We start from the raw sequence: 25821 nt of genomic DNA on the forward strand, positions 1-25821 counted from the left end.
TGTGACCCTCTAAGTAGTTTAATATGTAACCTGATTTATGTAATTCTGATTATGAATATATGAAAAACCTTATAGATTTGTCTTATAGATAAATGATCCATGGGGAGGACTGGGATGCCTACTCCCTCATCAATCAAAAGGAGTAAATTAAGGAAATTGAGGGGATTCAGAGAGCAAGTGGTAATGGGAATTTTGTGGCTCAATTCTGAAGCTAGCTTGGTTTCCTTTTTATTCAAGTATGAGTCTAGTCCAATTTCTGTCTTATGAGAAAACTTTATTCAATTGTCGTAATTGGGAGAAAAACCTTATTTTATTGTTTGTAGCTAGCTCTGTGTGTTGAGGAAGCTTTGCCCCCTCTGCCTATTGCTTAGAGATCTTAATTAAAGACCTAGGTTATGCTGACCAGAAAGTCAGATCCAGAGATTGATGCCAGTTTTCTCACAATTGTACATCTCTAGTAAACATAGATAAGTCTTATCTGAAAACTAGCTCCATACTGGAACAGTCAGTTATTGTTTCCATGTTTTGATTATTTACAGATAACTAGTGGAAGTGGGAGACCTCTTTCTTAATTCAGGGAACTGTACGTCTTTGCTCTTCCTCTCTCAACTTGGAAAGTCCCTAATCTTTCCTGCTATTAGAAATCATATGGCTTAATGTTATATTCTTTCCTTTTAATTAATTGGTCTTATTTGATTGTTTTTAACATATAAAAATCTGTCTCCCCCTGTATTCAGGGTTCACTCATAAGCTGAGGATGAGGCCTGGTCTGATTTGTAGGTAATTGGCATGTAGTGATTAATAAATCAACATGCTCGGAAGACCGAACATTTGTTTCCTCAGTCATTTCATGTTTTATCCACCACACTGGGATAATGGAAGATCAGTCATGGGATTACACAAGTATGAATTGAGTTGGGAATTTAGGGGAAGAATGGAAAATCATTCCTCTCTCTTCCATGTTCTCTTCCTTGTCTTCCAGAAGGAGTACAATGGTACTGTGTATGGCTTCAGAATGGGATGGGGGGAGGGAGGAAAGGTCAGAGAAAACAAGAAGGGCAGGGGAGCTGTGGAAAGCATAGTCACCTATGGGAAGCACTTTCCATTTTTGTCTCTTCATGTGTAAGTGGTCTCTTCACATGCAGTAAGCACAATCTGTCCTCTCCTCCTCCAACACAAAGCTCCCATGATAATACATTTAGAGATGGAAGGAAAGCTAGAGGCCACTAAAGCTAAGCGCCTCATTTTACAAAAGATGAATCTGAGGCCAAGAGAAGCAGCCAAGTGTCATGGAAAGAATGATGGATTTAGAGTCAGAGGATCTGGGTTCAAATCCCATTTCTGCTAATTACTTCCTGTATGATTTTGGGGAAATGATTTAAATTCTCTCCATTTCCTCCTCTGGAAAATAAGAACGCATCAGCAGGCACCTTTTCAGCTCTAAATCAACAAGTCTCTTAGGAAAGTGTCTTATCCAAGGTCACATGGAAAATAAAAGCAGCAGCACTTGGAGGTGAGCTTGGGTTTCTGGCTCCAGAGCCAACACAGATTCCTTCCTAAATTACAGATACCAAGCTGAGAAGAGGAATTTAGAAAATAAAACTGAAGGAACTCTCTCCTCAATGCTAACAGTGTTCCTTTATGTTGAGAACCCGAGTCTTTCAAAATGGGGTTAGAATTCTGCTTTAATCAGACAAAGAAATCAAAGTCATCTATAATCATATGAAAAATGCCATAGATCACTATTGATCAGAAAAATACAAATTAAAACAACTCTGAAGTATCACCTCACACCTATCAGAGTGGCAATAACGAAAATGTAAAATATTGGATGTTGAAAGGGATGTGGGAAACCTGGGATGCTAATCCACTGTTGTTGCAGTTGTGAAAAGATCCAACCCTTCTGGAGAGCAATTTGTAACTATGCCCAAAGGGCTATAAAACTGTGCATACCCTTTGATCCAGCAATATCATTGCTAGGTTTATATCCCAAAGATATCCCCAAAAAGAGATAAAGACCTATTTGTACAAAAATATTTCTAGCAGCTCTTTTTGTGGTGGCTAAGAATTGGAAATCGAAAGAATATCCATCCATTGGGAAATGGCTAAACAAACTGTGGTATATGATGGTGATGGAATATTATTGTGCTATAAGAAATGACAAGCAGTAGTGCAGTGGATAAAGCACCGGCCCTGGATTCAGGAGGACTTGAGTTGAAATTCGGCCTCAGACACTTGACACTTACTAGCTGTGTGATCCTGGGCAAGTCACTTAACTCTCATTGCCCCACAAAAAAAAGAAAAGAAAAAGAAAAGAAATGACAAGCAGGATGATAGAAAGACCTGGAAAGACTTGTATGAACTGATGTATAATGAACTGAGCAGAACCAAGAGAATATTGTACACAGAGACAGCAATATTGTTTGATGAAGAACTGTGAATGACTTGACTATTCTCAACAACACAATTATCCAAGACAATCCCAAAGGACTATTGATGAAACAAACTATCCACCTCCAAAGAAAGAAGTGATATTGATGGAACACAGACTGAAGCATGCTATTTTTCACTTTCTTTTAATCAAGTTTTCTTGTACAAAATGACTAATATGGTTATGTTTTACATAAATGCACATGTATAACCCACATCTGATTGATTACCACCTCAGGGAGGGGGGGAGGGGAGCAAGGGAAGGAGGGATAAAAACTGGAACTCAGAGCTATACATAAAAATGTTTATTACTTTAAAAAAAAATTTGCTTTAAGACCAAAGATGGTCTTTGAGGGATACCCGAATACGAGAGGGAAAAATGTACCTCCATTCCTCCTTTACAAAGATGAGGAACTGTGAATGTGGAGCATTGCAGATACTGTCAGCTTGGTAGATGTGCTGGCTACCTTTGCTTAAAGAATTCCCTTCCCTCCTTTCCCTTTTTAATTCTTTGTTCCAGAGGATATCCCTCAGAGGAAGGAGAGGGAGAGGGAGGCTATATTTGGAAATGAAAATTATCTAAAACGAAAGGACTCATTTCTTAAGTTTTGTTTTTATAAGAGAGGGAGGGAGGGAGAGAGGGAGAGGGGGAGAGAGAGAAAAAGAGAGAGAAAGAGGGTGAGAGAGGAGAGAAAGGAAAGGAGAGGAGAGGAGAGGAGAGGAGAGGAGAGGAGAGGAGAGGAGAGGAGAGGAGAGGAGAGGAGAGGAGAGGAGAGGAGAGGAGAGGAGAGGAGAGGAGAGGAGAGGAGAGGAGAGGAGAGGAGAGGAGAGGAGAGGAGAGGAGAGGAGAGGAGAGAGAGAGAGAGAGAGAGAGAGAGAGAGAGAGAGAGAGAGAGAGAGAGAGAGAAGCTAAAAAATTCCATCACCTTGAAGCTTTTCTGTGAAGTATTTAAAAGGTGAACTTGGGAGGATACCATTAATGAGTCACAGAAATCTGGAAATGTTTTTACTTGAGAGTTTAGGCCAAGGAAGGATCATCTATTTCTGTTCCCTCCGGCTGAAAAGAGAGAATCAGGGCTTTGAAATAAGTAGGAGCCATTTATCTATCCAGATGCTGGAAAATGAGAAGTGAGTCCACTGGTCCTTAGAGATGTTGTATGAGAAGGCAAGAGAGAGAAAGGGCCAAATAATAAAGCACCAAATGTAGTCTTCTTTTTAGACTCATTCCAGGAGCTTGATGCCAACTCGGGGCAGAGCCATTTTTTATTCTGAAAATTATCTTGACATTAAATGACTATGTTGAATGGACTAAGGAATGGACTCTGGTAGATTTGGAAAAAGTGAATATGGGGCAGCTAGGTGGTGCAGTGGATAAAGCACTGGCCCTGGATTCAGGAGGACCTGAGTTCAAATCCAGCCTCAGACACTTGACACTAGCTGTGTGACCCTGGGCAAGTCACTTAACCCTCATTTCCCAGCAAAAAAAAGTTAATTATTCAGATAAATGAATCAGGTTTTATGGTCATACATTTTGAACAAATTCCCCATCACTGAAGGTCTTGAAGCAAAGGTTGAATAACTCCTTGTCAAGGAATCTGTAGAGGGGATTCTGGTCCTAGTATTGACCATGCCTGTTGGACCTATATTGAAGCTTGCCAACCCATATGGTCCAGCCCAACTGGCCATCTCACCAGCCCATCTTTCCACGCCTTCTTCTTCTATTTTTGCACCAGTGCCCCTCTGCTTAGAATGCCCTCCCTCCTCAGCTACATCTTTCAGAAACCCTTTTATTACAGACCTTTCCAGATCCCCACCCCAACATGCCAGTCTTCTCTCCACCCCTGCCATCACTTTGTATTACTTTTGTAGACACCCAGATGTTGTCTCCCCAGCTAGACTGTATACAAGCTCTCTGTAGCCAGGCTCTGTTTCATTTTTGCCTATATATCCCCAGTTCCTCCCCAATGAACAACTTACTTGCATTTTATAAATATATACAGTTATATATACACATGTGTATCTATAAATGCATATATGCCTATATATATGCCCCCCATCTTCACCCAGTCATATGTGGAGAGAGATTTTCAATAGACTACAGCCATTACAAACCTCTTCCTTTTTCATTTTTATTGAGTGATGGTCTAGGTCAGGGGGTCAGCAATCTTGGTCACTGGGAATCAGTAGCAGCTCTAAAAGTCCAGTGACACTGAGAGGCCAAGGTATAGGAAGGAAAGGGGGCAAGAAGAGAAAGAAGAGAGCTCAAGAAGATCAAGAGATAAAGACAGAGAGAGAGAAAGATAGAGACAGAAACAGAGGCAGAGACAGACAGAGACAGAGACAGATAGACAGAGAGAGGAGTGGAAGAGAAAAAAGAAGGACAACCCAGAAGGAAGATGCTCCAGGTGGTGAATGGCAGGGTGTCACCAATGCCCAGCCAAGGTACCAGACAGGGCTCTAGCATCATGGGTGGCTAAGGCCTCCCCTAAGCCAGCAGGGCTGACATGTAGTTGGCCCATGCTGCTGAGGATGGGACCTCAATGAGTCATGTGTCAGTATGGCCAGTGAAGACCTGCAATTCTGTCAAATTCCCCCTCTAAAATAGTGCCCTATTCTTGGGGTGTGCCAGATGCTACCTTACTCTGACCTTCATTGGCTCTGCTGACTCTCATTCATCAAGCAGCAAGAATAGAAAAGGCCTTTGCACATTTTTTTTGATGAGGCAATTGGAGTTAAATGACTTGCCCAGGGTCACACAGCTAGTAAGTTTCAAGTGTCTGAGGCTATATTTGAACTCAGGTCTTCCTGAATCCAGAGCTGGTGCTTTATCCACTATACTACCTAGCTGTCCTGTTTCAATTCAATTTAAGTAGAAGGAGTGTGGCCCAGTCAATAGAAGGCTGACCTTGGAGTCAGAAGGTCAGAAGCATGATTTCTTCCAGGGACACCAACTATAGTAGGAGAGTCTCTCATAGAGCCAAAAAGCTAAGACTAGAGGTGCCCATAGAAGGGTTTCTCAATGCCAATGAAATCCTGTGTCTGAACCTGAAAACAAGTCTCAGGTGCTCTGGAAGATGGAAAGATACAACCCCAGGGAAGCCATTCCTAGCCACAGAGAGCTTCTATTCTAGTGGGAAAACAGATAAGGAAACACAGAATATGCACTAGAAACTAGGGGTAAGATGGGGGACGTTAACAACTGGAGAATCAAGCATGAGCAAAGGCTTAGAAGGGCCCAGGGATTCCCAGAGAGGGAGATGGCTGCCCCCCCACCCCCCCACCGTGGTCTGTGCCCAGACTTCCTGGTGGATCTCACTGACACTCCCAGGCCCGCCAAGGGCTCTGGTTCACTACGGAGCAGTGTGCTAAGTGATACCTCCATAATGTGAACAAGACCTGGAATATTCCCACAGTGCCCAACAGAACTCCCCAGGGAACCATATGTGCACATGCGATCTGGTGACTGAAATGGGATGTTAAACTGTGCCAATGAGAAAAGGCATCGCTCTGGGGAATGCTGCCCTAAGCTTCTGCTAAGGAGAAGAGAATTAAGTGTGGCTGCGAGTGAAGCCTCAAATGGAAAAGCAGGTCTCCCTTAGAAGCCTGTCACCTTGAGCTTGTCCCAAGGCCCAAGAGTGGTCCCCATCTTAGACTCTGACCAACCGTGTGACCAGGGCAGAGTCGCAATGTCCTCATCTCTTAAATACACATGGTAAAAGCTCAAGAACCGACAGGTAAAGATCAAATGGGATAAAGACAAGCACAAACGTCAGCCGTTGGGGGTTAGGTCCTGCACCTGGGATATCACTGATGGAGGGCACTCCCAGAGGAGGGAATGCCCTTTGCGAGTTAGCCCCTTCTCAGCAGCCTGGAGTAATGAAGGGTTGTTTGGAACATGGAGAGGTTGAGTCCCATAGCCATGAGGGGGCAGGTAACAATCTGGGACTCAAGTCTTCTTGCCTCCAGTCCAGCTCTCTATTCACTAGGCTATCATGCCTCATTAGGCACTGAACAAAGGCAGATGAAATGAATTAAATTGAAAGTAATAGATTTGAACTTAGAAGACCTAGGTTTGAACCCTAGTTCTGATGCTTATTAGCTGTGTGACCCTGGGCAAGTCACTTTCCTCCTTTGGGACTCAGTTGCCATTTCTAGGCCTGGGATTTCATAGGATTATAGCTTTGGAACTAGGAGGGACTGAGAGACCATTGAGGGTAACCCTCCGCCCGGTTTTATGAGACAGGAAAAAAAAAACTGATCCCAAGAGGTGAATTTACTTGTCTAAGGACACACAGATTGTAAATGGCAAAACCAAGGTGCTTTGATTGCAAAGCTACACTCTCATTTCATTATTGTGAAGCACTTCTAGTGCAGAAATTCCTGCCAGGGGCAGCTAGATGGCGCAGTGGATAGAGCACTGGCCCTAGAGTCAGGAGGACCTGAGTTCAAATGTGGCCTCAGACACTTAATACTTACTAGCTGTGTGACCCTGGGCAAGTCACTTAACCCCAATTGCCTCACTAAAAAAAAAAAAAAATTCCTGCCAATGTTCATCTTAAAGGGATATAGCTATATCTGTGGAGATACACACACACACACACAGAGAAATATACATGTATAAACATATATGTATATATGTGTATATATACATATGTGTGTGCATATACTTAAAGTTGCTTGAGACACAAAGGACTGACTTGCCTAAGGTCAACCAATTCTAATGTGTCAGAGGCAGGATTTTAACCCATGTCTTTCTCACTCTGAGGGCAGGTCTCTGCACTCTATGTCTGGTGCACTGCCTCTCTATATTTCTCCTTGCTTGTGTTACCGACACAATGACATTAACAATTCTTACATTGCTTCATTCCCAAGCTTCTGAAAAAAGTGCTTTGCAAACCTTAGAGCATTATTAGTGTTGATTTCCTTTCATTACTTTGAAGTTCTCGTGCATGGGGTGGGGGCGTCCTCCCCCAAAGCTGATCCCAGTCCCTGAGAAATCCGTCTATGTTCTTCCAGCCAAAGCCTCCACTGTGTGAGGCCAATATGGATCAGGGATGAGCCCCTCAGAATTTGGCTGCACTGGTCCAGGGACAACAGACCTCGATTCTATTTTGTATTTTTTAAAATTTGCTTTTCTGTGTCTATATCACTTCCCCGAGAGGCTATCATCTCCTTGAGGCCAGTTACTCTTTTGGCCTTTTCTATTTGTATTTCTATCATTAAACACAGTGCTTGGCTCCAAGTAGGTATTTAATAAATAGTTGACAAATAAATAAACATCAGCATCAATGATAATAATAACAGAAAAGCAAGCTTGGCCCCAACAAGACTGTCGGCTCCAAGCTCCTCCGCCATCCCTTCTACTTCTCTTTATTAACTAGATCATTGCCAGTTCATGCCCTTGGCTGGGTTGGTCAAGGCTGTGGGGAGCTCCACCGCCAGCCACCCCACCTGGGAGGAGGCTGGAAAGGTCTCTTCCAGTGACGAAGTCGCACCTACCCCTCAGAGAAAAGCAGGCCATAATGGTGCAGGAAGCTAACAGCCTCCCTGGTGTTGTTGGAAAGGAGCCATCCCAGCACACGGTCCAGGGGAAATCCTATCATCTTCAGGGCACTCACAGTGTGGGTGGCCATCACGGCCCTCAGAGCCTCAGCCCAAGCCTGAAGGAGAGAGAGAAAAGGAAGCCAAGCTCTATGAAGTCAGCGTGTCCTCCAGGACATCTCTTCTGTGTTACACAGAGGGCTGAAGGAGCTGGAGTTTGGGGAACTCCCTCTTCCAGGAAGATTGCAACCTCTCTACTACTAGGCCATTGGCCGAAGCACAGAGAAGTGAATTGACTTGCTCAGGGTCATACAGCTAGTGAGTCTCAGAGCTGGAATTCAAACTCAACTCTTCCTAATTCAGCCCAGTTCTCTGTTCACTTTGTCCCAATGTCTTTGAATTGCAAATGTCCATCAGAGGCAGTGTGGTAAAGAGGACAGAGTGCTGGGCTTGCTGTCCTGAAGACATGAGTTCAAATCTGCCTCAGACCGTCACTAGCTCTAGGTAGGACCATGGGCGTCCCTTCCCCTCTGTAGGCCTCAATTTCTTCAAATGTAAAAGAGATGGCTGGAATTGATGACCTCGAAGACCCTTTTAGTTCTCAGTTTATGATCCATTCCTATGTCTAGGAATCCTTGTTGAGGAAACTCCACCCACCAGTGCAAAGGTTAAGGGACTTGCCCAGGGTCACAAGCCAATATATCCAGTGCCAGACAAATCAGATAAACTGAGAATTGGAAAGAAACTCGTTGGCCATCTAGTCCAGTCTGCACCAGTATAGCATACCCATTGCAGGGGAGAGGATCTTGTAGGGGGAGGGGCAATGGTTTATAGGAGGAGGCAGGGATATGACCAATGGTGCCACAGGAGTCGAGCATCACTTCACCAGACCCCATAAAATATTCTCCTTTTCTTTTTGGAGAATCCCCGGGACAGGCTAATTCCTAGGGAGCTTCATGATGAAATTTGAGGAGAGGGTACACTAATATAGTCCCCTAATAGGACATAAGCTCACTGAGGGCAGAGACTGATTTTTGTCTTTGTGTTAGAATGTTTTGCACACAGTAGGTTCATGGTGATCCAGTCTACACATGATACCATTTGGAACATCTCCAGGATCCCTCTAATAACCATCCCATCTTATCTTTTCTTCTCCTCTCCTCTCCTCCCCTCCCCTCCCCTCTCCTCTCCTGTCCTCTACTCCCCTCCCCTCTCCTCCCTCCTCTCTCCTCCCCTCCCCTCCCCTCCCCTCTCCTCCTCTCCTCCCCTCTCCTCCTCTCCTCTCCTCTCCTTCCCTCCCCTCTCCTCCCCTCCTCCCCTCCTCCTCTCCCCTCCTCCTCTCTCCTCCCCTCTCCCCTCCCCTCCCTTCCCCTCTCCTCTCCTCTCCTCTCCTCTCCTCTCCTCTCCTCTCCTCTCCTCTCCTCTCCTCTCCTCTCCTCTCCTCTCCTCTCCTCTCCTCTCCTCTCCTCTCCTCTCCTCTCCTCTCCTCTCCTCTCCTCTCCTCTCCTCTCCTTTCCTCTCCTCTCCTCTCCTCCCCTCTCCTCCCCTCCCCTCCCCTCTCCTCTCCTGTCCTCTCCTCCCCTCCCCTCTCCTCCCCTCCCTTCTCCTCCCCTCCTCCCCTCCTCCTCTCTCCTCCCCTCCCTTCCCCTCCCCTCTCCTCCCCTCTCCTCCCCTCCTCCCGTCCCCTCCCCTCCCCTCTCCTCTCCTCTCCTCCATGGGAGAGCCTTGACTCAGGCCCTCATCTCTCCTTGCCTCCTAACCGGCCTGCAGCTCCATACACTACAGTGAGGGTATCCATCTCAGCCAGATACATGTTCCTCACCCACCCTCTCAATTACTCAGTCATGCTCAGACCCTGGCTCTGGCTCTGCCTACCTGTGTAGCCACGGGTGAGTCACCGAACTTCTTGCCACCTGTTTTTTCTTCATCTGGAAAATGGGCGTTACAATAGCACCTGCCCTGACTGGACCTTCTGGGTTTTGTTTTTTTCCCCAATTCATAGTCTCCCTCAGATGCAGATTCTTTGTCCCTGACTTTCATCCCCCTTGAGAGCCCCAGTTGGTCAATATTATAGTTTCTTGGGCATGTTCTGGCTCTTGTTGGCAGAACAATGGGAAAGGGAAAGGAAAAGATTCTGTATCTTTGGTTTCATCTGTGTGGAAAATCCTCAGTGTGGAAATTCCCTCCACTGGTGCAAATGGACAACACATCTTCAAATCAATGAGAACTGAGTTTAAGTGACTTGTCCAGGGTTACACAGTCCAAGACAAGACTTGAAGCCTGGTCTTCCTGACTCCAAGGGTTGCCTTCTATCTGCTATGCAATGTTGAGTTTCTCCTGACCAAGTGATAAATGATCATTTACTAAGCACCTACTATGTGCTGGGCATTATACTAGGTGCTGGGGGAACAGCCAAAAATGAAACAGTCCCTGTCCTACAGAGGAAGAAACTGAGGCTCAGGTCTTCTTGACTTAAAGCCTGCCTGCTATGCACCACACTGCACAATGAGCCCTGACTAATTAAACAATCCTCGAGTATGTATTACACACTTCCTATGTGTGGGGTCCTGTGCTAGAGGCTGGGCAAACAATGGTAGAAATGAATCCCTACATATGAGGAAGACGAAATTCAGGTTTTCCTGATGCTACAGGTGCTCTTCTACCTGGTGCCTAGTAGGTACCACAGTGAGTAATGGAGGGAAGAGCACCAGGCTCAGTGGCAGGAAGCCCTGCTCTCAAATCCCAGCTCTGGTACTCAACTAGCTGTGGGACAAGCCTCAATGAAGTTTCTCTGGGTCTCAGTTTCCTCCTCCGTAAAATGAGGTCAAAAAAGCCCCTGCGACCCAGGGTTAGCAGGAAGATCAAAAGTGAAAACCTTTCTAAAGATCCATTGGGGTGTTGTGGTTAGTGTCCATGTGGGCTGAATTGGCTTCAAGAGCACCTCATGCCCCCCTTGCCTTGGCCCTTATCTGGCTGGAGTAGCCATGTAACAAGCAGGCACTCAGATAGGAAGCTCCTTGGACCAGCTTGAAGAATCTCACATAGTTGTTGCTTAAGGCCGTGAAGGCTTGAATAACAAACTTGACCGCATGGGAGTTGCAGATATGGGGCTGGAGCTGCTGCACTTGTCTGCCAACATGGAGGAGACGGAGGAGAGGGACTCGCTGTCCTTCATTGGCCACATTTGTTTAGCCGTGGTGTAGCAAGAACACTGGGCTTGGGCTCAAGACAACCTGGGTTCACATCCTTTCTCTGCCTCTTACTATGTGACCCTAGATATGTGCAGTTGAAATGGGAATTATCACTACCTATGGAGCAAATATCAAGAATGACATCTCAAACCAAATTGGGATTCCAACTTGTTACCCAGAATTCTTGGAAAGTAAATGACAGGAGAGAACTGTCATGACTCCCATGAGGAGGGACCTACTGGAAGATGGACTAAGCTATCTGACTGCCCACTGAGCATTTTTGTTTGGGGTGACATTGTTGCTTCACCTGAGAATGTCCCCTTGGTTGAGGACAAGCAAGACGGCATAGGCTTGGAACTCAGCTTCCCTCCTGCATGAAGTACCCTCACTGGCTAGATCCAGATACATCTCCTTCAGGGTGAAAAGGCATTTGGTTATTTGGTCCTTGTTGATGAGAGCATAGAAGGTGGAGATGGGCTCCTCACATAGATGGTGGGCACAGTGAAGATGGAAACGGGCACATTTCTCCATCAGGGAAACTGTATGCGGGTCATGGAGGTATTGGTGGATAATGTCCTAAAGAGATGGAAAGAAATTAGGTGGGGGAAGCTTCCTCTCATTCCTCATAAACAAAATCCCTTATAGTGAATTCCTTGAGGAAGCTGTGTCTGATTCCTTTCATGAAATCTCAGAGGAGGAAGGGCCCACAGTTGCTATCTAGGCCAACCCATTACCCCTCCCCAAACAATCCTTTTTGATGCTATCACTGACAGGGAGGTGACCAGCAACCTTTGCTTTTGGGGACCTCCAGCAAGGTTGACTCCACCAACCCCAGCGCACTCTGAGATACTATTTATCATTAGAAAGTTGATTTGGTTTTAGTTTTTCCTCAACATCAACCCCAAACATCATTCCTGGTTCTGCCTCTGGGACAGAGCAGAACAAGCCTAATCATCCCTCCATAAGATAGCTCTTCAAATACTCAAGCACAAGTTCTTCATCCAGGCTTCAGAAGGTCCAAACTTAGGGCCTTCTTCTTCCTGGTAGACCTTCTGTTCTCTCTCCAGAATATCAATGCCCTTTCCAACCTATGGGCCCAGAATTGAGCTCAGCACTCAGATGAAGGTTAAACCAGTACTATCATGTCCTTATTCCCAGAAGCAACACCTCCCTTGATGCTGCCTTGGATTACAGGAGACTCTCCCCCCGCCCTTTTTTTTCTTTATTGAAACACAGTCCATTCAATTTTTCTTGATGTTATTTTGGAACACTGACATTTCTGAATGTTCATGTGAAGATGACCTGGAGATTCCATCTGGCTCAATACGGGCAACAGTGTGATTTGGCTACTTCCAAAAGGCCAGATAACTCCTCTATGCCTCACTTTCCTCATCTGTAAAATGAAGAGGTTGCACTCAATGGACTCTTAGGTTCTGATCCTAAGAGATGAGAAAATACACTTCCTAGTAGAGGTGGGGAACTACAGGTGTGAAATATTGTATATGCATTCTAATTTAGTTGGCTGACTGGTTAGTTTTGTTGAATTGATTTCCTTTTCTCTTTTCTTTTTTGATAATAAACATTCTTATTTAAATTGGTAAGTTCCAAATTCTATTCCTCCTTCCCTCCCACCCTTCCCTGAGGTAGTAAGTAATCAAATATAGGTTATACATATGCAATTGTGTAAAACATTTCCATATTTGTCATTTTGTACATTTCTTTTCTCTTTTATTCTGTTACAAGGGATGATTCCCTAAGGAGAGGAGGGACAAAGGGAATACCTGGCAATGAAGGTGATGTAAAACCCAAAAGAAAGCAATAAAAAATGTTTAAGGATTTTAAAAAACATGATTTTTTCCCATAATAATAACAATAGTAGCTAGGATTTACATAACACATTAAAGTTTGACAAGTACTTTACAAAAGTTATCTCATTTGGTTTTCACAACAACCCTTCAAGATAGAAGTTATTGGGGTGGCTAGGTGGTGCAGTGGATAAAGCACCAGCCCTGGATTCAGGAGTACCTGAGTTCAAATCCAGCCTCAGACACTTGACATTTACTAGCTGTGTGACCTTGGGCAAGTCACTTAACCCCCATTGCCCCACAAAAAAAAAAGATAGACGTTATTATCATTCCCATTTTGCAGATGAGGTAACTGAGCCAGACAGAGGTTAAGTGACTTGTATGGGGACAAAAAGCTAGTGTCTGAGTTGGATTTGAACTCAGATCTTCCTTACGTCAAATACCTTACATACTAAAACCCCACACGAAAAAGACCAAAAAAGAGGCAAAACCAATGAGAATATGCATGTGGCAGGATGGTTTTGCAAATGCAAGGATGAAGGCCAATGCAGAAGAAAGCAGAGGTGGGCGCTTCACCAAACTTTGCTCTCAGGTCGTCCCCACTACCATTAGCAGAGCTCACCCTCCTTATCCCGTGGGTCCTGTTCCACACAAAGCCGTACCAGTCCTGATAATTCCTCTCTCCCTGGTCCATGATATGGGTGATGATCTAATCCATGGTCATACTCAATACAGCCAAGGGTTTGAGTTTGTGGGGCAGAAGTTCTTCCAGGCCAGGAGAGGACCTGCTGTATTCCTTGATCGCTGCTCTGTGATCCACCTGAGTAAAAGAATAACAGGTGTGAGCTCAGATCCTGGGTGGAGGTGGGGGGATCATGAATGGCCAATGGAGGCTACGGGGTAGTAACAGAATCGTGCAGTTTGAGAGCCCAGAGCTCAGTGGTCATTGAGTCTAAACAATACCCTAGAAACTGATCTGCAAACTTACATATATTAAGTACTTCCTATGTTCCAGGCACTGGGCTAAGTGCTGAGGACATGTAAAAAACAAGCCCTCACCTCAAGGAGCTTATATTTTAATGCAATGTCCACTACAAGGAGCCCCCCAAAATGGTCTTCCAGTCTCTGCTGAGCAAGATTATGTCCCTGCTGACAGGTCCCTAGTCAACTCCACGCTGACCCCTGTGTGGCTCTTGTTCATGTCTTCCCATCAATCCACTAGGGAGAGAGTGTATGTGTGTGTGGTGTGCATGCTGATATATACATATACCTGAGTACATGTATACATACAGATATGAAAACATGTGTACATGCATGTATATGTGTGTACACACACACACATAAATGGCTGAGTCTCTTTGAACCAAGAATCATAGTGCGCCAGAATGAGACATCTGGGTAAGACCTCAGGGAGCAGAACTTTCATGTGACCAATATGTTCCATGGGTCATTAGAATAAGCAAAAATTATCTCACACACACACACACACAAAGAATTTCAGGAAAGAACTTATCATTTGGTTGAAATGTACATGTTTTGTGAACATGAAGTACAAGAAGTACCCATTATATTCACTTTGCCCATAAGCATTGTGGAAACTACACTCTCTCCCATCATCCCCATCTTCAGTCATTTCCTCCCTTGGGCAAACACCATTTGTGCTTGTAGGAGTCGAAGGAAGCCCATTAGATAAAAGAGTTGAGACACTGGTACCTTGTCAGTCCCTGGGAGCATCTCAAAGGGGCTGAGCTGGCTCTGGATCTTCCTCAAGTAGCGTTTCTTCTCAGGACACATATTTGGACATGTACCGATAAGAACTTCAGTTTTGTCCAGGGCCATTATTCTTTTTTGATCTAGAAAGCCAACCAGGAGAGTGGCTTGGTTACTGAGAACAAGGAGGCAGGATGTTGGAAGGGGAAAATCCATGGGCCTCAAGTGAGGGGACCTACGCTCCCATCTCGGCTTCTGGCCTTGAAAGATAAATTGAACTTTTCTGAGCTTCAATTTCCTCTTCTGTGAACAAATGAAAAGATGAAGTGCAGGTCTGTCTAAAGAAGTTTTTTCATTCTAACCCTAGAAAGCATTCCAACGAAAGAAAGTCTCTCCTAACCTTCTCTTGGAAAATCCACATGGGTGCCAAATGATCTCTGTTTCCTCTTCTTAGGGTCGGCCAACCAACCCTCTATTGATATTGGATCAAATGTAGGAAGTGACATTAAACTCACTTCAATTTGTAGCCACTGTTCTGAGTCGTGCCTTCACTGGTGTAGCTGAACAAGGCTAGCCTCTCTTCCATGTAAGAGCCGTTCAGGTACCTGAAGACCCCCACCCTATCCTTGTCTTCTTTCTGCTAGACATTCCTCAGGTCCTCCAATTGATTCATACATGGCATGGCCTCAAGGCTGTCCACCATCTAGGCTGCTCTCCTATGGATGGGGTCCAACATGGCAATGTCTTCTCTAAAATGTGCTGCCCAGAACTTTACTCAGAAATCTAGGCACAGATGTGGTCTCTGTATATATGTGGTCATATATCTGGTCACTGGTCTTCTCCCCAGGTGAGTGGAAACTCTGTCTAGTTGGTGTATGTCATGGCAAAATAGGAAGTAGGATCCAGGAAGCAAGGGTCCTGCTTAGGCCAATAGCCAGCTGTGTGATCAGAGTACCTCACTTAACCAACGTTCAGAGCCTGGCGCTGCCACTTGTTATTTGAATGACCCTGAGTAAATCATTTTGCTGCTCTGAACCACAATTCTTCATCTATGAAGTCCGGGAATTGCAAGGTGAGTTTGAGGTGTTTTCGTGAAAATATTTTTGAAATAAATGTAGGCTGAACACTGAGGATGAGAGGTTATCATCAGGAATCATGAAGATATCACCAAAGAATACAAACCCAAAACCAATCAGAAATATACTGGCCTACCTCCAGCCCTTTGCCCATCAAAGCAAAGGGTGAAATGGTTTCATTTAATTGGAAGGTGTAAGGAATCTTAGAGATTGTCTTTTAGTTTAAGCTTTCATTCATGAAAAAACTGGATCGAGAATGATTAGTGACTTGCCCAAGGTCACAAGGGTGATTCTTGGCAGGGATGAGACTAAACCTCTCATGGCTTCCAGGTCAGAGTTCTCTCTATTGTATCAGTTACTTAGGGGTTGATAAAGGAAGCAGGCAAAGTATATCAGTTTCCCCATCTGTAAAATTAGGGTAATAACATTAACCACACAGGGTAGCTGAGAGAATCAGTCATTCAACCACGAGCATTTATTAAGTGTTTACTATGTTCCAGGCACTGTGCTAAGTACTGGGGGTATGAAGAAGGGTAAACAACCATCCCTGCTCTCAAGGAGCTCTCGGTCTGATGAGGGAGACAACAAACAGATGAATATGCACAACGATGACAAATACTGGATAAACTGGAAATAAGCAAGAAAAGGAAGGCATCAGTAATAAGGAGAATTGAGAAAGCTTTGGGAGGATTTTAGTTGGGACTTGAAGGAAGCAGGTGCAGCCAAGAGACAGAGATGAGGGGGAGAGCATTCCAGACAGAGGGCACGGCCTGAGGAAGTGTCTGGAGGCTGGAGATGAAGAGTCAGATGAGACACTGGGTCAGAGTCCACTGGTGCTAGGTGAAAGGAGCTAGACAGAGGGACAGGGTATGAAGGACTCTGAACACCCAACCCAAGATTTCATGTTGGATCCTGAAGGCGATAGGGAGCCACTGCAGTTTATTAGATAGAGGAGTGACCTAGTCAGACGTGTATTTTAGGAAGGTCAGTTTGACAATTGAGTGCAGAATAGGCTGGAAGTGTAGGGAGAGACCTGAGGCAGGCAGATCCACCAGCAGGGTATTGTAATAGGTGTGAGGTGATGAGGGCCTGAGCCAGAATGGTGGCACTGTCAAAAGAGGGTAGCGGGAAATATTTGAGCAATATTAAGAAGGTAAAACAACTAAACTTGGCAATAGGTTGGCTACTGGTGGGTGAGGAGTGAGTCATCAAGGATGACACCTCGGGTGCAAGCCTGAGGGACTGGGAGGAGGGGGGTAACCTCAAGAGTTATAGGGAAATTTGGAGGGGAGAGTATTTAGGGGGACAGATGATGAGGTTAGTTTGGGTTTCGTTGAATTTAAGATGTCTACAAGACATTCAGTTTGAGATGAATAATAGGCAGTTGGAGACTTGAGAATGCTGAATGTCAGTAGAGAGGTTAGGGCTGGATAATTAGATTTGAGAATTATGCACAAGGATATGATAATTAAATCTAGGATAGCTGATGAGATCACCAACCAAAATAGTATAGAGGAAGCCAACGCAAGTCCAGGACAGAGCCTGGGGCACAGGCTCCATTAGCAAGCAGGCACGACCAGGATGAAGACCGGTTGAGATGAACATAACAGGAATTTTTAGAGCACCCAGTCAGCAGCTTTAATGGGAGCGATCCAAGGCTGATGTGTGGCAGGGCCTGATCAGCAATAGGATAAGGGGGTGAGGCATTCAGGAGAAGAGGGCAGTGTAGAGTTGAACTGAATCATCAAGGAGTCAAGATGGGTAAATGATTGGGGGGCGAGGGACCAGGGAAATGGCCTGGGAAAGAACTGAAGAGTCAAGGGATTACAGGTCCTGGTAAAGATGAAAGACAGAGGTTGGGGTTACAAGTAAGAGGGAAAGGTGGAGGGGCAGCTAGGTGGCGTAGGTGGTGCAGTGGATAGAGCATGACCATCTTTGTGTGTGGCTGAGGTAGGGTGGAGGAGTGGGTCATGGGAAGTGAGGCACATCATGGATCAGATGAGATAACACAAGCAAAGTGCTTTGCAGTCCTCAGAGCACTATCTAAATGCTCACTGTAGTTATTAGGTTCTCTCTCCCTTCTTTTTTTTTTTGTTGTCTTTTTGCAGGGCAGTGAGGATTAAGGGACTTGCCCAGGGTCACACAGCTAGTAAGCATCAAGTGTCTGAGGACAAATTTGAACTAGGGTCCTCCTGAATCCAGGGCCAGTGCTCTATCCACTGTGCCACCTATCTGCCCTTTCTCCTTTCTTGAACCAGTTCTAGCCAGCTTCCCGATAAGACCGAAAAGTTCTTGTTTTCTAGTTATCAGTACAGTATTCACCCCAATGATGACTGCCACCCAGAACCAGTCAAGGTCCTTACTAACATTGCTGCCAATCGCCCCTTGGGATTTCTTTTGGCAGCATCCTGGAGGCTTCCAGAGGCCAAAAGACAGAGGAGATTCCATTTTGAGGACATTTGGTTCTTATTTCTTTCACTTCACCAATCCCATCTCTTGGCTGAAATTTGAAATTGAGATGTTTGGTGTTTGTGAGGGACAATCTTCAATTAGGTAAACTGAAAATTCAGGAGACCACAGTGAGGTAGAGTGAATTTGGAATAAATGGGAATGGGTTTAAGTCTTGACTGAGATAATTACTAGTTGGGTGACCCTGGGCAAGCCAATTAACTTCCTAAGCCTCTGCTTTCTCTTCTATAAAATGGGAAGGTACTATCTATACACCCCCCCCTTCTAGGGTTGTCAGGATAGAATTCTGCCAACTTAATCCCTTCTAATCACCATCTTACACTTTACTCTTTACTTGGTGACACTGACCTCCTTGCTCTTCCTGACACAGTCACTGGCTCTTAACCCCTTGCATTTTCACTGGTTCTCTTCATGGCTAAAATTCTCTCCCCCTTCATCTCTATCTCCTACCTTCCCTGGCTTCAATCTCAGCTAAGTTACCATCCCCCAAAAACACTTTCCTCTGAGTACCCCTGATCTATCCTATCTGATTGCAGGTTTTCTCCTCTGTTAGACTGTGAGCTCCTTGGGAGCACGGATTTTCTTTTACCTCTTGGTGTGTGTTTCCCAGCACAGTGCCTGACACACCTTTGATCTTGTCATTCCCCATAAATGCACCGCTCCTGTGTTCATAAACACCAGAACTGCTGGTTGACTTGATGCTCCAATGGGATAATGTAAAAATGCTTTGTAAATTTTAAAGGGCTCTGGAAGTATCAGATATCATTGTTGTTGTTATGGTTGTTGAGCATTTGAACCAAACTATGAACCCAAGATTCTACCACATGATGATGTCAGAGGATCACCAACCTCAGGTGGAAAGGGTCTCTTGAAGGGCTTACCCAGCCCTGCTCAGAAAGTCCATCACTTTCCTGGGGCTTGGAAAAAGCGGAGGAGTCAGGGGTCATGAAGGAGCTGGGGGCCACCATCATTATAACACTTTTGATAGCACTTTAGTGATGGTGAAACACATTCCATACATGGTGATGCTGGATTCTTACAAACTCCCCTTTTGCAGAGCATCTTTGTGCCTTCCAAGACTACACATTCCCTTCACTGGCCACCACGCCCTCTTATACATTGTCTCCCCCGTGTGGGGACCAATTGTTAATTGGGGAGTGCTGGCTAAGCGGCTCGCCGCAATATTCGGGCAAGGAAGGAGACTGGCAGCCTCCCTCAAAACAGAACAAGATTTATTTTCACAAGAACGAACTTTAAAAAACACACTCAAACAGGATCAGTAGGATCAAGGGAAAGGAAATAAAAATGGGGAAAGGGAAATTATAATACCTGAAAAATACCACCGCCCAGGAATCAGCTGAAAATATGTAGCAGAACGCCTGTCGCTCTCCAGCTTCCACCTAGAATGCCCAATTCTCCTCCCCTAAACCTAGAAACACCCCACACAGCCCCAGCCAATGGGACAGCCGCTCTGACAGTCACATGACTGCCCTCACTAGGCTTCCAATCCTTACAATTTTGCCAGGCCCATGTAGGCGTCTATGAGTGGTGATGATGTGAGGTGCCAGAGCCCTGGCAATGGCTCCAACCAGTGGGTGGAGCACTGTGCGGTTTGCGGAGCCCCGGGCCAGTGCGCGCCGAGGCATAAAAACCTCAAATAACCATTAATTCTTTACGCCCATGAAAATGTAAGCTCCCTGATGACAGGGACAGTCTTTCTGTTCTTGCATGTGGATACCCAGGTCTTGACAAGAAGACTAGCACATCGTGGACTGTGCATGTGTGAGGAAATGGAGGCTCCGAGGTGCCTTCTTAGAACCCCGGCTGAGTAACTTCCACACAGACACACCCCTAGTAGATGTCAGAGGTGATATCAGAGCTTCCTGCCTCCAAGTGCCCCTAGAATACACTGTTTTCATGAAGGGACGTCCGACAAGTCCTCCCAGCACTACCTACTGGTCATGTGAACCAAGGTCAGTCACTTCCTTTCTTTAGAGCTGTTTCCTCTTCTCTAAAACGTCGAAGGTTACACTAGAATGGGGGTTCTTAACCTGGGGTCTGGGAGATTGTTTTTAAAAATATTTCCATAAGTATATTTCAATATAATCAGCTTCTGCTGTGATCCAGTGGTACTTTATTCACTTAAAAATGATTCCTAGAAGCATAGTAAGGTAGATCGGCTTCACTAGAACACTCTAGGGCCACACAACAAGATTCAGAAGCCAGCCCTGGAGCAGGTGACTGCTCACATCACTTCAAGTTCTCTATGTGGTGACCATAGGAGGGACATAAAGGGGTAGTGAAGAGCTTTGGATTTGGTGTCAGGAAGACACCTGGGTTCAAATGTAGTTCAGACACTTAGTAGCTGGGCAAGTCACTTAACAGCTCCAAGCCTCAGTTTCCCCATACGTAAAATGGAAATGATCTCCCAGTTCTCTCTCAGGGTTGTTGTGAAGATCCAGTTGGACAAAATGTTCAGTGTTTGTCAAAGCTTAAAGGACTATGGAAATTCGAGCTATTATCTCTTTCTTATGCTGTCATTGAGCATTGAAATAATAATGACAATGTCATCTGAAAACAATCGTAGGAAGTCGCTTGCTTTCATAGAGTGCCAAGGCCAACTCTGCCTGGAACAATTCCCCATAGCAGCGTCCTCTTCCTTCTACCACCATCCTGTGACCACTCATAATAACTGACTTCATTAAACCATACATGTTATTATTATTTCCATAGAAGCAACAACACATTTTAATCCCAAACACGAATGTACGAATGCCACCCATATCCTTGATCAGTGAGTCAGCTTAAACTCATCCCTCACACAGATACAACCCCCTGGTGGCAACCCAAGCAGAAGGATGAGAAGGGACGGAAAGAGAGGAAAGGGGGGAGGATCTGGGGGTGGGGAGTAAACAAGTCACAGGAGAGGGGGGCCTCTTAGGAGGGCCAGGGAGAGCCAGTAGGTGGAGTGGAAAGACATGGAGTCAGAGCATCCTAAATTTAAAGCCAGAAGGATGTCAGAGACCATCTAGTCCCACCACCTAATTTTATAGGTTAAGAAACTGAGTCACAGGGAGGTTAAGATTAAGTGACTTGGGGGCAGCTAGGTGGCTCAGTGGATAGAGCACTGGCCCTGGACAAGAGGACCTGAGTTCAAATCTGGCCTCAGACACTTTACACTTACTAGCTGTGGGGGCAGCTAGGTGGCGCAGTGGATATAACACAGGCCCTAAATTCAGGAGTACCTGAGTTCAAATCCAGCCTCAGACACTTGACACTTAACTAGCTGTGTGACCCTGGGCAAGTCACTTAACCCTCATTGCCCTGCAAAAACAAAAACCAACAACAAAAAAACACTTACTAGCTGTGTGACCCCAGGCAAGTCACTAAACCCCAATTGCCTCACCAAAAAAAAAGGGGGGGCAGCTAGGTGGTGCAGTGGATAGAGCACCGGCCCTGGAGTCAGGAGGACCTGAGTTCAAATCTGGCCTCAGACACTTTACGCTTACTAGCTGTGTGACTCCAAGCAAGTCACTTAACCCCCAATTGCCTCACAAAAAAAAAAAAAAAAGATTAAGTGACTTGCCCAGGGTCACTCAGGAAGTAAGTGACAGAGCTAGGATTTGAACCCCAGCCCCTGATCCTCTTTCCACTGAACCATAACTCCTCTCAGAGGACCTGGGTTCAAATCCTAGCTCTGGCATTTCCTACCTTGTGTGCCTTTTGGTAATGGACTTAACCTCTCTGGGCCTTTTGCTTCCTTTTCTAGCTCTCAATTTCTGATTCTAAGTAATAGAACTGTAGGGCAAAGACCAGGTCTGGGAAGGGGCTGAACCTCAGCTGGGACCTAGGACTTCTTACACACACACACACACTGTGCCCTTGGAAGAAACTCTACCCCACCAAAGGAAGGAGTGCCATGAGTTATGGTGGCCCAAGCATCTCTCCATCTCTTTAGGAGAGTCTCCCTCCCATTCTCCTATTGGCTCCTCTGGGGTCTCCAATAATCCCTTTTGCATTGTAGTGTTCCTCCCACCACAGTGAAAAAGAAAAATCTCCTTCCCTCTTGTGTTTATGCCAGGCCTTGAATAGCCTCATGCCTGAACAATGCCCACCACTTGCTGATGTGTCACTGCCCATCTCCTTTCTAGGAGTCTCTTACCTCCTCTGAGGTATTTGAGGAGCAGAAGAGAGCAGCTGATCTATAGGAATGAACGCTGTCAGGGCAGTCCCCCCAGGACTACAGGCCATGCCAGGACTAAGCCAGCCCTGCCTCCCCAGCATGGAAGGAAAAGCCCCAGACTGATGTGATTTCAATGTAAGTAACAATGGATGTGACAAGTGATAGAAATCACATAGGGTGAAGTCACCAGCATCAGCAACTCCTGAGAAGATCTCAAGGCAGCAAGAGTTACAAACACTTCAGATAACAGGAGGAAGGTGGCCACCAACCAATGAACACTTTTCACTAAAGGCTCTCCTTCAATGCCACCAGTGCCCAGGGAAGCCAAGACCTTGTAGCCTCTAGAGATGGAGTATCCTTAGATTCTAGGATATTTGGCTAGAGTGAGAGGGCCACTAGACACACGGGCATGGGAGAGAGCCGGCAGAGCAAGGACCAAGACTCCAGGCATCTTCCTGGTCCTCCTGCTCCAGAACCTTGGCGTTCAAAGGAAAACACAGGAACACTGGGCCCTGGAGTGTTCCAACTGAGCTGAACCATGGGGAGAGAGGATGAAAGTCTAAGAGAAACAAGGTCATAGGGACTGGGTGGGGAGGAGGGGGAGAAAGAGCCCGGAAAAACAGGTGGGATTTTCTTCTGGCTTCTTAGGGAAGAAAAGTCAGCGACTTTAACACAACATGATGCTCTAAGAGGTGGCCAAGTGTTGGGCTATGGACCTGGTAGAATCACATACTTCCCCAAGGATTGCCAAACCCAAGGTGCCAACTGCCCCTTTAGAGCCAACAGGGCTGAGGCAGCCTGAGGATCCCGTGGCTTTTAAGGGATGCAGACACTTGTAGCAGTTGGTACAGTCCAAATCTGGCTCTAGAACACTGTAGGACACCAGAAGGAGCATGGGTGAGGCCAGGCCAGTATGTTCTGTGGCTATTAGTGGACAGACTTTTCAGTAGGATTAGTAATGGTCATTTAACAATGGACTTGGGTCCAAGGAGTGAGGACTCTGCTCCCTCTCCCTCTTCACTACGGGGTCCCTCTGCTCTGGACCAAGACTGGACTCAGTCCTGGGGGAAGCTGATCACCCCCAGAGAAAGGTCAAGCTTCCTTCCTCACATTCTTTGGCCCTTTATACCCCATCCCTCAAGTTGTGCTCATGTATAGGGTCAGCCAGCCCATGACAAGCACTTATTAAATGCCTACCATGTGCTAATTGCTGAGGGTACAAAGAAAGGCAAAAACATGGACTCTGGCCTCAGGAGCTCCAATTCTAATGCAGTAGGCAGTCTATGAACAACCATGTACATCTAAGGGTTAATGGGGGCTAATCTCAGAGGAAAGGCTCAAGTCACTGGGAAAGACCTCCTGCAGAAGGCAAGATTCGATCTGAGACTGTAAGAAAACCAGGAAAGGCAGGAGCCTGAGATGAGGATGGAGAATGTTCCCAGCACTGGAGAAAGCCAGGGAAAAGATGCTGGAGTTTGGAGATGTTCTGTAAAGAGCAGCAAGAAGACAGTTTTCTCCAAAAGGGAGAATAGGAGAGGACACAGCGGACAATGTAAACCAGGGTTGGGACATTCTTATCACCAAGCAAGAGAAATGAACTACACGAGCAAGATTCACAGGCTCAGAGTGACAGAAACTTTAAACAATAATCAGTAACTTCTAGTTCCTGTTAGACTCTTCTGGTTGAGATTTCAACAGCAGCAGTCCTCTGGAAGGCTGAACAGGTGTTTTCCATTTCTTTTTACTCTGGGCTATTCAAACACTAGGGGACGGTCTAGGTCTTTTTTTTTTTCCAGGGCAATGAGGGTTAAGTGACTTGTCCAGGGTCACACAGCTAGGAAGTGGTGTGTCTGAGGCCAGATTTGAACTCAGGTCCTCCTGAATCAAGGGCCAGTGCTCTATCCACTGTGCCACCTAGCTGCCCCTGGTCCAGTTCATTTTGCTAGCTCAGCCATGACTTCAGCTCATTCTCCTATATTTGATCTGCTTCTTAAAGAAACACTGTAGGGAGGAAGCTAGGTGGTGCAGTGGATAAAGCACGGACCCTGGATTCAGGAGGACCTGAGTTCGAATCCAGCCTCAGACACTTGATACTTACTAGCTGTGTGACTCTAGGCAAGTCAATTAACCCTCATTGCCCTAGGGGAAAAAAAAGAATAAAACACTGTAGGCGATGTAGAGAGGGCACCTCCTTCAAGAGACCACCCAGGGGTTTTCTGTGTCATCCCACGCACCTGCCCACTTGATGTCTTATCTACTATCTAGCTACTTGGTTATTTTTGTTTACTTGCATATTTATTTTTATAAGTATTTATCTCTCCTTCCAACTGAAATATAAAAAAGAAAACCCTCTTCACACAGATACATAGTCTAGCAAAACCAATTCCCACATTGGCCACGTCCAAAAAGAAATAGCTCATTCTGAGTCTTATGTCTTTTACCTCTCTGGGAGGAAGTGGGTGTTGTGATTCATCTTCAGTCCTCTGGGCTCAGCAGTCCATTCACTGTGGATCTGGGTGGGTCCCTGGAAGTTGCCAGAGGAGCTTAGTACATGCTTCATGAGACCCCCGGGGTCCTTTCCCACATGTGCTCCAGGAGGCGCCATCTCTGCTACAAAGGTAAAAATAATTATGCTCCAGGGAAAGAGCTGGCTGGCCTTGTGATTTCATCAACACAGGGAAATCCCAGAGGAAGAAAGTTTTCTCCAAAAGGGAGGTCTTCTTCCAATGCAGGGAAACAACTTTTAGGCTTTGAAAGTTGCCTAGATCACTGGAACCCAGGTCTTGCTGCTTCCAATCCTAGCTTTCTATCCACCTATTCCACCATGCTGCTTCCCAACAATGGTGATACTGGTCACACTAGTACTATGGCATCTTATATGAGGATTATTTTCTATCTCAACACCACTAAAAATATAATAATAGCAATAAAAGTAATATTAATAATAATATGATGATGATGATGACAATAAAGCGATGAGTCTGGCCCCCCATGGGAAAGCTCCCATAGATGCTTTCAGTGAGCCAACTGAGCATGAACAGAGAGCCTCATACTCTTATGCACCTACCAAAAGTACCAGTTTGATGCACCTGTTGTCTTTAGCAACCCAGGGTCATCTCCATTTCCTGAGGAGGCACCAGAGAAAGGCTTCCATAGAGTGTAACCATCAGCTTGAAGTGTTCTCTGTAATGAGGTGTGAATGCTGAGTTGCAAAACAATTCTTCCCAGAAAACCCAAGGGACGGAAAGGAAGAGGTTTTCTGTGGTGCTCTGAGCTTTCTTGTTTTCCTTCATACCTATGCCTAACAAAGGCAGTCTTGCAAAGAGGTCAGGTCCAACTCAGAAGGGCAGACATCTGAACAGTCAGTCAGATAGCAAGCATTTATGTGCCAGATGCCTTATTAAGTCCTTTGGGTA

This window comes from Dromiciops gliroides, chromosome 4 (genome assembly GCF_019393635.1).
Source record: "Dromiciops gliroides isolate mDroGli1 chromosome 4, mDroGli1.pri, whole genome shotgun sequence".
NCBI lineage: Eukaryota > Metazoa > Chordata > Mammalia > Microbiotheria > Microbiotheriidae > Dromiciops > Dromiciops gliroides.